Source organism: Vulpes vulpes, chromosome 14, assembly GCF_048418805.1.
Source record: "Vulpes vulpes isolate BD-2025 chromosome 14, VulVul3, whole genome shotgun sequence".
Classification (NCBI taxonomy): Eukaryota; Metazoa; Chordata; class Mammalia; order Carnivora; family Canidae; genus Vulpes; species Vulpes vulpes.
The window spans coordinates 29144371-29156218 of NC_132793.1; the positions used below are offsets into that span (position 1 = coordinate 29144371).

An 11848-nucleotide genomic window follows, 5' to 3' on the forward strand; every position below is an offset into this window, starting at 1 on the left:
GTGTGGAGTCTACTTAAAAACAAACATACAAAACCTAGAGATCATCACCATCTTGTTCCCGTACACTCCCTAGTCCCAACTTCCACACTGCTATTGCCATCCACCACTATTTTTCTCCTCCAAATATCACTCTTTAAGATTTAAAAAAAAAAAAAGTGAGAGATTTACTCTTTTAAAAATCTATATTTTGGGGCAGCCCTGGTGGCCCAGTGGTTTAGCGCCGCCTTCGGCCTAGGGCTGGATCCTGGAGACCTGGGATCAAGTCCCGTGTCGGGCTCCCTGTATGGAGCCTGCTTCTCCCTCTGCCTGTGTCTCTGCCTCTCTCTCTCTCTATGTCTCTCATGAATAAATAAATAAAATCTTTTTAAAAATCTGTATTTTCTATTATTTTAGGAAATTCAAGGTGGGAAAGAAGAGAGATGTGCTGTCTTGATCCAATCTGGTGGTAATCTAATTTTCATCCCAGGAAATATTAGTTTTCTTAAGGATAACTACAACATTATTTTCATCTTTAAATTCTGCACAGCATGACATCCAAGCAATATGTAAGATATTCTACCCTTAATTAAGCCCAGTCTGACATTCAAACAATATCTGCTAACTGATATGACACCACATGGCTGTCCACATGGTGAAAAGGACTGATGAAGGGTTAACCAATTGACTCAAGCTGAGAAGATGAGACTATTATTGTCTGAAAGCCATTGTATCTTCCCTATGAGCTTAGTGAGCTTTCCTGGCCTTCCAAGTATCCTGGAAGACATCTCTCACTGATACTGCCTGAGAATGGGGAAGTTTAGTCAGAACCCTTGAAAAGTTCCAACAGTGTCTTTTGCACAGGGGAGGAACTCTTTAGCTGTTAAATAGTCTGCATAGCTGTTACAGAGCATATAGTGTGAGGCTGAATTAATTCAATGTCAGTTTCCAAGGCCTACATCTGCTAGTACAGGGGGCCTGACCTTGGGTCCACAGAGCCCACAGGTGTGCATGAATACAAATCAGTATCATGAACTTGGATGGGGAAAATGCAAAAATCACATCTTTGTTCTCACTAACCTCCAACTGAAATTTAGCATTTCCTTTCATTAAGAAGGTGGAATGAAATTGTAGTGTTAGCCGTAGTACCTTTGACTTTGTCACTAATAGAAATTACATTTCATTCCACTTTTCACTTAGGCCCCACACAGCCTAACCTTTCTGGCATCTCTCTGGCTCTTGGAGGCTCCATTTGTCCAAGCAACCCAACAGAGAAGGAGGTATCTGTGAGCAGTTAACAGCTAACACCTGAAACTGGTGGGGAATGGATGCACCAGCTAGCCGAGGCTCTGAACAAGGCAGCTGCTACCCTGCAGAGGTGAGAATGAACATAGTTCTCTGGGACACCATGAGGAGAGCAGGCATGGTTGAGGAGATGATGTACAGTGAAGAGTAGTGGGTAAGATTGGTATAAGTCTCAGGGCTGAGAGAACTAAAGGGGAATTTATAAGCAATACCAATGACCCTATTGGGATGGTGATGTGAATTTATCATGGTATGGCACAACTATGTGTGGTGTCATGGAGAAAGCTAACTCTTGGGTTCATCCAAAAATATTATTTTTGCCAGAGAGAAGTACAACAGAGAGTGGTGACAAAATGGAACCCAGGGGGAAGTAAAGACAGAAGAGATCTAATAGATAGGCAGATGAAAAAAGGACCAAAGAGCCCAAAATATTCCAAGACCAGTGCTCATGGAGTCACTGAGCAGTGAGCTGGAAGGCAAGGAGGGTGCCTCCACCAGCAGTTTTGGAAGAGTGGAGCAGATGCTGGTGGCAGTGAAGTCCCAGATGGAGCTGTGGGAATGGGTACCAAAGAGACTCAAGAAGACTCCCGCAGAAGAGAATTCAGACCCTCAATATTGGCTGGGTCATCTGTATCCCCATGGGAGGCATCCATGATTGTGTCGTGGGGGAAAGGCAAGGATCCAGGTGCCAGGATCACCTCTTGATGAACAGGAGAGACCAGGAGGCCAGAGACATCAGAGAGTAAGAAATGTCAGTGACTGGAAAGAGGCACCAAAAAGTGGAGCTGCTTTTTTCTGTTAGTTTTAATATAAGATTTTGCTTGGATATTTATAATACTGAGTAAATGATTACATTCCTTTTTTAAAAAAAAATATTACAGGGCATCTAGGTGGCTCTATTGTTGAGTGTCTGCCTTCGGCTCAGGTTGTGATTCCGGGGTCCTGGGATTGAATCCTGCATCAGGCTCCCTGGAGCCTGCTTCTATCCTCTGCCTATGTCTCTGACTCTCTCTGTGTGTCTCTCATGAATAAATAAATAAAATCTTTTAAAAATAGATTATAAATCATAGGGAAGTCTAAAGTTTCTTAGTACCCTAGCCACAGCCCCCAATTTATTTGCCCCATCTCCAGAGGCAGCTAGTCATCTCCCTCAAAACCTTTTTCCTATGCACATACACCACCCACTACACACAGAATATATAGTATTGTTTTTAGTGTAGGGGTGTGCACTTTATTTCTTTAAGATTTTTATTTATTTATTCATTATAGACCTAGAGAGAGAGAGAGGCCGAGACACAGGCAGAGGGAGAAGCAGGCTCCATGCAGGGAGCTCGACGTGGGACTCGATCCCGGGTCTCCAGGATCACGCCCTGGGCCGAAGGCAGGCGCTAAACCACTGAGCCACCCAGGGATCCCGGGGTGTACACTTTAAAAGAAATTGTTTTATGCTCTATATACTTACTGTCCTATAATTTACTTTTTCACTCAATACTAGAAATCTACAATACCATGTTTTAGAAAAGGAGCAGACTAGTTTCGTTTTGCTGCATAGTATTCCATCATGAGAATTTACTAAATTTATTTTTTTAAGGTTTTTTTTTATAATTTTTTTTATTTTTATTTATTTATGATAGTCACAGAGAGAGAGAGAGAGAGGCAGAGACACAGGCAGAGGGAGAAGCAGGCCCCATGCACCGGGAGCCCGACGTGGGATTCGATCCTGGGTCTCCAGGATCGCGCCCTGGGCCAAAGGCAGGCGCCAAACCGCTGTGCCACCCAGGGATCCCAGAATTTACTAAATTTAATGAGCCTTTCTCAAGTTGATGGATATTTAGGTGGTTTCTAGTTTGGGCCATTACCTGTAATATTGCTGTGTACATCTGATTTTCTTTGTACACATGATGCACATTACAAAGTGCCCCAAAGCACCTGTATTTGTGCATATGTTTCAGTTATGAATATGTTCTGGCACAATGAACAGAAAACTCATTAAACAAATTAGGGTCTAGGATTTTTCTGAAGATAAGAAATTAGTGGGGTTGGCTTAACTGTTTGGTGACTCCCCCTGAGATCCCAGCTCTCTACTTTCCACCCTGCCAGCCTTAGTGTGTTGTCTGACATCCTCATCTTTGGTGCCTCATCATCACCATATGGCTGCTGCAGCTCTAGACATCACTTCTGCATTCAGCTGGAAAGGAGGAAAAAGAATAGTCCCAGCCATATCTGTTCCTTGGTTTTTTTTTTTAAGATTTTATTTATTTATTCATGAGAGACACAGAGAGAGAGGGGGGCAGAGACACAGGCAGAGGGAGAAGCAGGCTCCATGCACAGAGCCTGACTGGGACTCGATCCCGGGTCTCCAGGATCAGGCCCTGGGCTGAAGGCAGCGCTAAACTGCTGAGCCACCAGGGCTGCCCATATCTGTTCCTTCTTACCAGGTATATAAGTTTTCCCAGGAACACTCTCGGCAGATTTCCACTTAGGTATCACAGGCCAAAACTAGGTCTGTGACCACTCCTACTGCAAAGGAGACTAGGAAAGAGGAGAAGAGAGTTGTCCTGATTGGCTTAAACTAATTCACACCTGGCTGCATTTCAGACTTACCTGGGAGCTTCTAAAAAAAACACCTGTGTTTTGGGGCACCTGGGTGGCTCACTTGGTAAAGCATCTACCTTCAGCTGAGGTCATGATCTTGGGGTCCTGAGATCAAGCCATATCAGGCTCCTTGCTCAGTAGGGAGTCTGCTTCTCCCTCTCCTCTGCCCCTCCTCCTAACTCAGGCTCTCTCTCTCTCTGCTATCTCTCTTTCTCAAATAGATAAAATCTTTTTTAAAAAAGAAAAGCACCTGTGTTTGGACCCCACTGCCAGAGCTTTGATGTAACAGTCTAGGATGGGGCCCAGATACTTATGTTCTTCAAAAGCTCCCTGGATGATTCTAAAAGTTGACCAGAGTTAAGAACCAGTGGCTTACATTAATCATGACCCTTCACCTGGGCCTGAACAGGTGTCTCTGTTAGGATTAGATTCAGGTGCAGGGAACAATGCACAACATAACCACAGCCCAAATAAGGAATGGGTTTATTTCTGGCTCACATAAAATTTCTGTGATAGTTGGTTCAGGGCAGGGTCAGCCCCCTGTAGTGTCAGAGGCTCAGATGCCTTATGTGGTTGCCCTTCCTTGTAAGGCCTCCATTCCCAAGTTCACTCAAGATCTTAGACTGTTATTTCAGCTTTAGCCATCATGTCTGTATTCCAACCAGCAAGAAAGGGAAGAAGAGCAGAGGCCCCAGCCCATTAATGACACTTACTGAAATGTCACAGAGCATTTCTGCTTATATCCTGTGTGATACAGAAACATGTCGGCCTTTGTCTTCGAAGCTCTGGCTTTTGTTTCAGAAGGCCTTCTCTAAAGATAATAAGGATATTCTCCAAATTTTTTTATGTGAAAGTTTATTGTTCTGATTTACTGAAACTTAAAATATTCCATCAAGAAAATCCAGGTAGCAGAAATATCTCAGGGCCCCCACTAGCTCAGTCAGTAGAGCATGTGACTCTTGATCTCAGGGTTGTGAGTTCAAGCCCCATACCGGGTGTAGAGATTACTTAAGACTAAAATCTTAAAAAAAGTAAATATTTAACACTGCCCCTTCCTTCAAGAGGTCTCAAATAAGTTTTAAAAGGCCACAGAGGGATCCCTGGGTGGCGCAGCGGTTTGGCGCCTGCCTTTGGCCCAGGGCGCGATCCTGGAGACCCAGGATCGAATCCCACATCGGGCTCCCGGTGCATGGAGCCTGCTTCTCCCTCCGCCTGTGTCTCTGCCTCTCTCTCTTTCTCTGTGACTATCATAAATAAATAAAAAATTAAAAAAAAATAAATAAAAGGCCACAGAATGTATATGCACACACTATGCCACTTAAATCACTTCTGCCTTCTACACTTGAAGAATTCAAGTATAAACATCAACCCTGCAATGCTGAGAAAACATTATAGCCTTCCCCCATGACTGGGTAGGTATTTAGGGTTAAGTGTGAATATTACTGTGAGGTTCCAAGTCCCTTGATGAATCAACCCCATTTCAATTTTAGACCAAAGCAGCACATTATACATGTACCTGAAGGGACTATATAGTCTTCAGTGTGTGTGTAGAGGACAGGTATGTGCCAGCGTAAGGCTGCCTGAATCACGTTGATTATAAATGTTAGAAGTCTGCTAGTGTCAGGAATACAGAAATATACACAATCTTTTTTTTTAAGATCTTATTTATTCATGAGAGACACACACAGAGAGACAGAGACACAGGCAGAGGAAGAAGCAAGTTCACTGCGGGGAGCCCAAAACAGGACTCGATCCCAGGACCCCAGGATCTTGCCCTGAGCCAAAGGCAGATGCTTAACCACTGAGCCACCCAGGTGTCCCAGAAACATACACAATCTTCATGTTCACAGTCTTCATGGGGATTTCGTCATAATTTCATCTGAGAGTCTCATTCAGCTTTAGTTTCTCCAAAGGCCAAATACCTTGGCTGCTTCATACAGAAGACCTTGGTGGGCGAGTCCACTCTGCTCCAGGGGGGTTTCCAGTAGGAGAGTGCCCACTGTTCCAGGCCGGTTTGGGAGCTGCAGGTTGATGTACTGGCAGAGAACGGTGCCTGGGCTGTCCACCACATTGCAGGAAGACCCTGCTGCCACCCTGTTTTTCCAGTGAGACTCAATAAGTTGGTTTGATTTCACATTTCTGTTTCACCACAGAAGACAGCAAAAAGAAAAAAAAAAAAAAACCCTAGTAATAACACTTCATCTTTAAAAGGTGCAATCTACTACTATTGCCTTTTGGGTTTTCTGGAAGCCATCCTCCACCTTGTTTGCTGCCATTTATACAGATGTTAAGGTTGACATATGCACAAGCAGGGCCAAAAAGAGATGATCCTCTGTTGAATAATTTCCAGATCAGACCCCTTTAACTTGTTTGTTTGCTTGCTTAAGATTTTATTTGTTTGTTTGTTTGTTTGTTTGTTTGTTTGTGAGAAAAAGAAAAAATGCAATCCGGGGGAGGAGCAGAGGGAGAGGGACGAGCAGACTCCCCCCTTAGCCTGGAGCCCAAAGAGGTGCTTGATCCCACGACCCTGAGATCATGACCTGAGCCAAAATCAAGAGTGGGATGCTCAACTGACTGAGCCACCCAGGCACTCCAACTGTGTTTTTTCTTGAATAAGGACTTTATCTGATGTTGGAACTAGATATGGATTCAAGGGAGACTTTATGGTATGAACTCCATGTGGCTTTCAATAACATTGATACTTCTCTTCAGACTTTGCTTCCTAATAAACTATTATTTCATCTGTTACAGCCAGACTGCACTTTTCGTGAAGTTTCTGGATATGAGCTACTCCTTTATCCATCTAAGAGAACCAAAGCCTGAGCATCTGAGTGTCCTTCAAACTGCATCATTCCTCCTTTGCCTGGTCAAAGATGTACATGAGATGAATGTCCTCTTCATGCAGTTCATGCCTTCTGCAACAGTGGTCCCCCCTCTCTTGGAAGCACTCCAGCTCCTTATCCCTCAGCTGCTTTTTTTTTTTATTTTTTTTTTAATTTTTATTTATTTATGATAGTCACAGAGAGATAGAGAGAGAGAGGCAGAGACACAGGCAGAGGGAGAAGCAGGCTCCATGCACCCGGAGCCCGACGTGGGATTCGATCCCGGGTCTCCAGGATCGCGCCCTGGGCCAAAGGCAGGCGCCAAACTGCTGCGCCACCCAGGGATCCCTCCCTCAGCTGCTTGATGGACCCATCAAGGTTCCCTTCAGGGATGCCTCAGTGGCTCAGCAGTTGGGTGCCTACCTTCAGCCCAGGGCATGATCCTTGAGTCTCGGGATCGGGTCCCACATTGGGCTTCCTGCATGGGGCCTGCTTCTCCCTCTGCCTCTCTCTCTCTCTCTCTCTCTCTCTCTCTCTGTCTCATGAATAAATAAATATATTTTTTTAAAAAAAGGTTCCCTTCAGAAGCTTCCACAGGACCATGGGATCAGGATCTGCCTTTAGGTGAAAGTCGTATATGTATTTCATCTGCAGATAGTGACTTTTCAAACATTCAGTGATATACTTCTCCAAACCACATTTCTTTCAAAGGATATTTTATCAGAATGGTTTTGGGGTCTCAAATGACTCATCCACATTCAATCACAGACCATATGCAAGACACTGCACCCTCCATTTTCTTGTCAATCAGCTCCTCTCAAACATTGGGCAGTATGAGATAGTGGATGCTGAGTGTGTCCATGTCCTGGACAGAAGTAGGGTCAATCAGCATTTTTAGATTCTGGTACATCAATTCAGTAAGAAAAAGTATATAGGGGGCCATAAGTCTGCATGGGGAACAGGACACTACACAAGGTCTCCAGGGCCATAACACAGTCCTCCACCCCTTTTGCATCCTTTAGTCTTCTGTGGTTCATCCTGACATACCAGTTGGTCAAGACATCCATGAACTTGATCAGGCAAAGCACTACAGTATAGAGCCTATAAGCTGCATTTCATCTCAAAGAACCCGACAAGTGACTATACAAAGCACAGGACCCACAGGTCTATGATGTTGGCACTTTCTTTAACCATATTCTTGTTGTGAAAAAATTCCATTTCTTTGGGTGGCTCAGTGGTTGAGCGTCTGCCTTTGGCTCAGGTCATGCTCCTGGGGTCCTGGGATCAAGCACCTGTGGGGAGCCTGTTTCTCCCTCTGTGTATGTCTCTGCCTCACTCTCTGTGTGTCTCATGCATAAATAAATAAAATCTTTTTTTTGTTTGTTTTAAAGATTTTATTTATTTATTCATAGAGGCACACACAGAGAGAGAGAGGTAGAGGGAGAAGCAGGGTCCATGTAGGGAGCCTGATGTGGGACTCCATCCAGGGTCCCCAGGATCACACCCTGGGCTGCAGGCGGCGCTAAACCGCTGCGCCACCAGGGCAGCCCAATAAATAAAATCTTAAAAGAAGTCCATTTCTTCCTTCTTCTGCAGCTTTAGAACATTCTGGATGAAGAAGCAATAGGCATTGTACCTATTGGAGCAGCACATCCTTCAAGACATCACACGCACCCTCCTCCTTAAAGCAGAGGTTTTTTTCTGCTCTCACCACAGGGGTATTAATCAGATGTAATCTGAAGGCATCAGCACCATATTCATGGGTGATTGGAAGTGGATCCAGATAATTCTTATTTCGTTTGCTCATTTTTTGGCTATCACTTGCCAGGATAAGCCTGTTCACAATCATATTCTTAAAAGGCAGCTGTCCAAAGAGACCAGTGGCCATCATCACCAGAGTATAAAACCATCCTCTAGTTCGGTCAATGCCTTCAGCAATGAAGTCTGCAGGAAATGCATCCTAAAACTTCCTCTTGTTTTAAAATGCATAATGAACTTGAGCATAGGGCATGCCACCACTCTTGAAGCAACAAACACTTCAGAGATGCAGCACAACACTTTTCACAGCAGGAAGGGATGGTCAGATGGTCAATGCTCTCTATCTGGAGATCAGAGATCTTTGCTCCCAACAGTTTTTCAAGTTCTGCCATTGACCCAAGGCATACTGCCCCCTTGAAGTCATCATTGACCCACTGTGGGATAGGAATGTTTCTGGAACACCCAGAATGTTTCTGGAAATCACCCAGTCACATACATCCTTTTGCCAATTTCCTAAACACTTTTCTCATACAAACCCTGGGACCCAGTAACACTGGCTATTGTTCCTCAGCAGCCACTCTACCATGTGCTCCACCCACAAGAACCAGCTAGGCACTGCTTTGTAAATGAGGGGAGTGTCTGGCTTCCAGCAGAAAGGGTAGCTGTGAGGAAGGGTGCTGGCAACAAGTTGGCCTTCTTCTTTCAAGGTCCTGATGATGTTTTTGTCAGCATCCTTCACATACTGTCCTGTGAAATCTGTCACTTCTGCTGTGTAACAACCTGAAGCATCCACTGGATGATATTGAAGTCCATACAGACCTGATAGTCATCAGCACCAAAAAGTGAGGAGCCTGTACCACTCCATGGCCCTCCTCCTCCTGCATGCGGCCATCAGCAAGCACAGTGAAAGCACCGTCCTCCTTACACTGCACAAAATAGTCAAACAGGGGCCTCTGCTTCTTGCCCTTTGATATAGATACCAGGAAATCTTTCAAGGATCTCATAGTCACTCTCCAGCTTATGGAGGGCTCATAATCTGGCTTCCATTAAAATGAGTAATTTTCCTCTGAAAATACCTTTAATCTTCGTATACTGCATATCTGGATTAATGCACAGGACAAAGTTACTAGGTAACATCCAGGGAATGGTTGTCTAAGCAACCAAAGATATATTCTGATCTTCCTCCAAAGGAAAAGTTACAAATATTAAAGGATCATGTATTTCCTTGTATTTCTGGTGAGATTCAAAGCTGGAAAGTAGAGTGTTGCGTGCAGTAGAGAAAGGCACAACTTTCACACTTCTATCCACAAGACCTTTATTGTAGAGTTGTTTAAAGACCCACTAAACAGATACCATGAACTGTGGATACAGAGTGTTACACTCATTGCAAAGGTAAGTCCATCAGCTGAGTCTTGTTACAGTGGACTTCCACTCAGTAGAATATCTCATCACAAATTGCTTGGCACTGATTTTCATGCTCTATAATCCCCATTTTGGCTACATCCTCTGGTCCTCTGATTCCCAGTGTCTTATCAACTTCATGTTCCACATGGAAGCCAAGACAACTCCATCCACATCTTCTGTCAACATGAAACCCACTCTGATGAGCATACCTGGTAACTATATCTTTAATTGTCCTTGCAAGGGATGCCTGAGTGGCTCAGTGGTTGAGCATCTGCCCTTAGCTCACGTCGTGATCCCGGGGTCCTGGGATCAAGTCCTGCATCAGGCTTCCTGCAGGGAGCCTGCTTCTCCCTCTGCCTATGTCTCTGTCTCTCTGTGTCCCTCATAAATAAATAAATAAATAAATAAATAAATAAAATCTTTAAAAAATTGTCCCTGCAAGTATATGTCCATAGTGAGGCAGTCCATTTGCAAAAGGAGGCCTATAATAAAATGTAAATTTTGGCCTATGTTTTGATTGCTTTAAGCATTTTTGAAAACAATTAAATTTGGACCAGAATTGAAAGATTTTCTCTTCTTCAGCAGGAAAATTCATGTTTTCTGCTTGCTGAACCATTTTGTTGCTGAAGGGTTCCCACACCAGATCACCACAGAAAGAGTCGTGTCCATGACGTTGCCGGGTGTCTCGAGGTGATATATTCTCCAGTATTTCTGCTAATGCTGTTATGGTTTTGTGGGTTATATGGTCTAGGTCATTAATTTATCTGTAATGTAGTTTTATAAAAGATGAAAGATAAATATCTAACTTTATTTTTTTCAAAAAATGTTAGCTAATTGCCACAGTATCATTTACGTTCTTTTCTGCCAGATAAGAAATTCTACTTCTTTCAAATGCTAAATTTGCACTTACATATTAGACTAAACCATGTGAAATTGTTCATCTCTATCACCCCCTTCAGCTTTAATTTCTCAACTATCCCAATCACTACTAAATGTCATATTATGTATTTGTTCATTCATTTGTCTGTCTCTTGCTTAAATGTAAGTTCAATGAAGGCTAGAATTTTGTTATTTTTGTCGGCTTTTGCCCCATAGGGATCTGCTAATTGAAATAATGAAATTTATCCTTGAGCCTGTTAATACATATTGATGAGCTTTTTAATGCTGGGGTATCTTTGTATGCTAGAAAAGCAGGCTTGATCATGATATATTATTTTTTAAGGATACCACTCTATTTGCTCTGCTAACCTCTATTTAAGTCTTTTGCATCTGTGATCCTAAAAGAGCTTGGATTTCTCTTTTTCTTGCTTTGCTTCCATCATCCAGGCTGAGCATTGGGACTGAGAAGCAGGGCTTTTAAAAAAGACACAGATGGGGTGCCTGAGTAGCTCAGTGAGGTAAGCATCCGATTCTTGATTTTGTATTGGGTCATGATCTCAGGGTGGTGGGATCAAGCCCAAGTCAGGCTGCATGCTCTACAGGGAGTCTGCATGGGGTTCTCTCTGTCCCTCTCCTCATGCGCCTCCTCCCTGCACATGCGTGTGCATGCTCACTCTTGCTCTCTCTCAAATAAGTAAATAAATCTTTTTTAAAAATAAAAGAGGGACACCTGGGTGGCTTGATCAGTTAAGCATCTGCCTTTGTTTTTTGGGTTTTTTTTTTTAAGATTTTATTTATCTATCCATGAGAGACACAGAGAGAGGCAGAGACACAGGCAGAGGGAGAAGCAGGCTCCATGCAGGGAGCCCGACATGGGACTTGATCCAGGGTCTCCGGGATCACGCCCTGGACTCAAGGTGGCGCTAAACTGCTGAGCCACCGAGGCTGCTCAAGCATCTACCTTTGGCTCAAATTGTGATCCTGGGGTCCTGGGATCAAGCCCCATGTCCGGCTCCCTGTTCAGAGGGAAATCTGCTTCTCCCTCTACCCTTTCCCCTTCCTTGTGTTCTCTCTCTCTTTTTCTGTCTCTCAAATAAATAAAATTTTTT

At 43.7% G+C, this 11848-nt stretch overlaps 1 pseudogene; it reads right to left on the reverse strand.

Annotated features, from left to right (window-relative positions):
* Positions 1-5477: 5477 nt before the first annotated feature.
* On the reverse strand, positions 5478-11275 carry LOC112930038 (isoleucine--tRNA ligase, cytoplasmic-like; annotated as a pseudogene).
* Between the last annotated feature and the right edge of the window lie 573 nt (positions 11276-11848).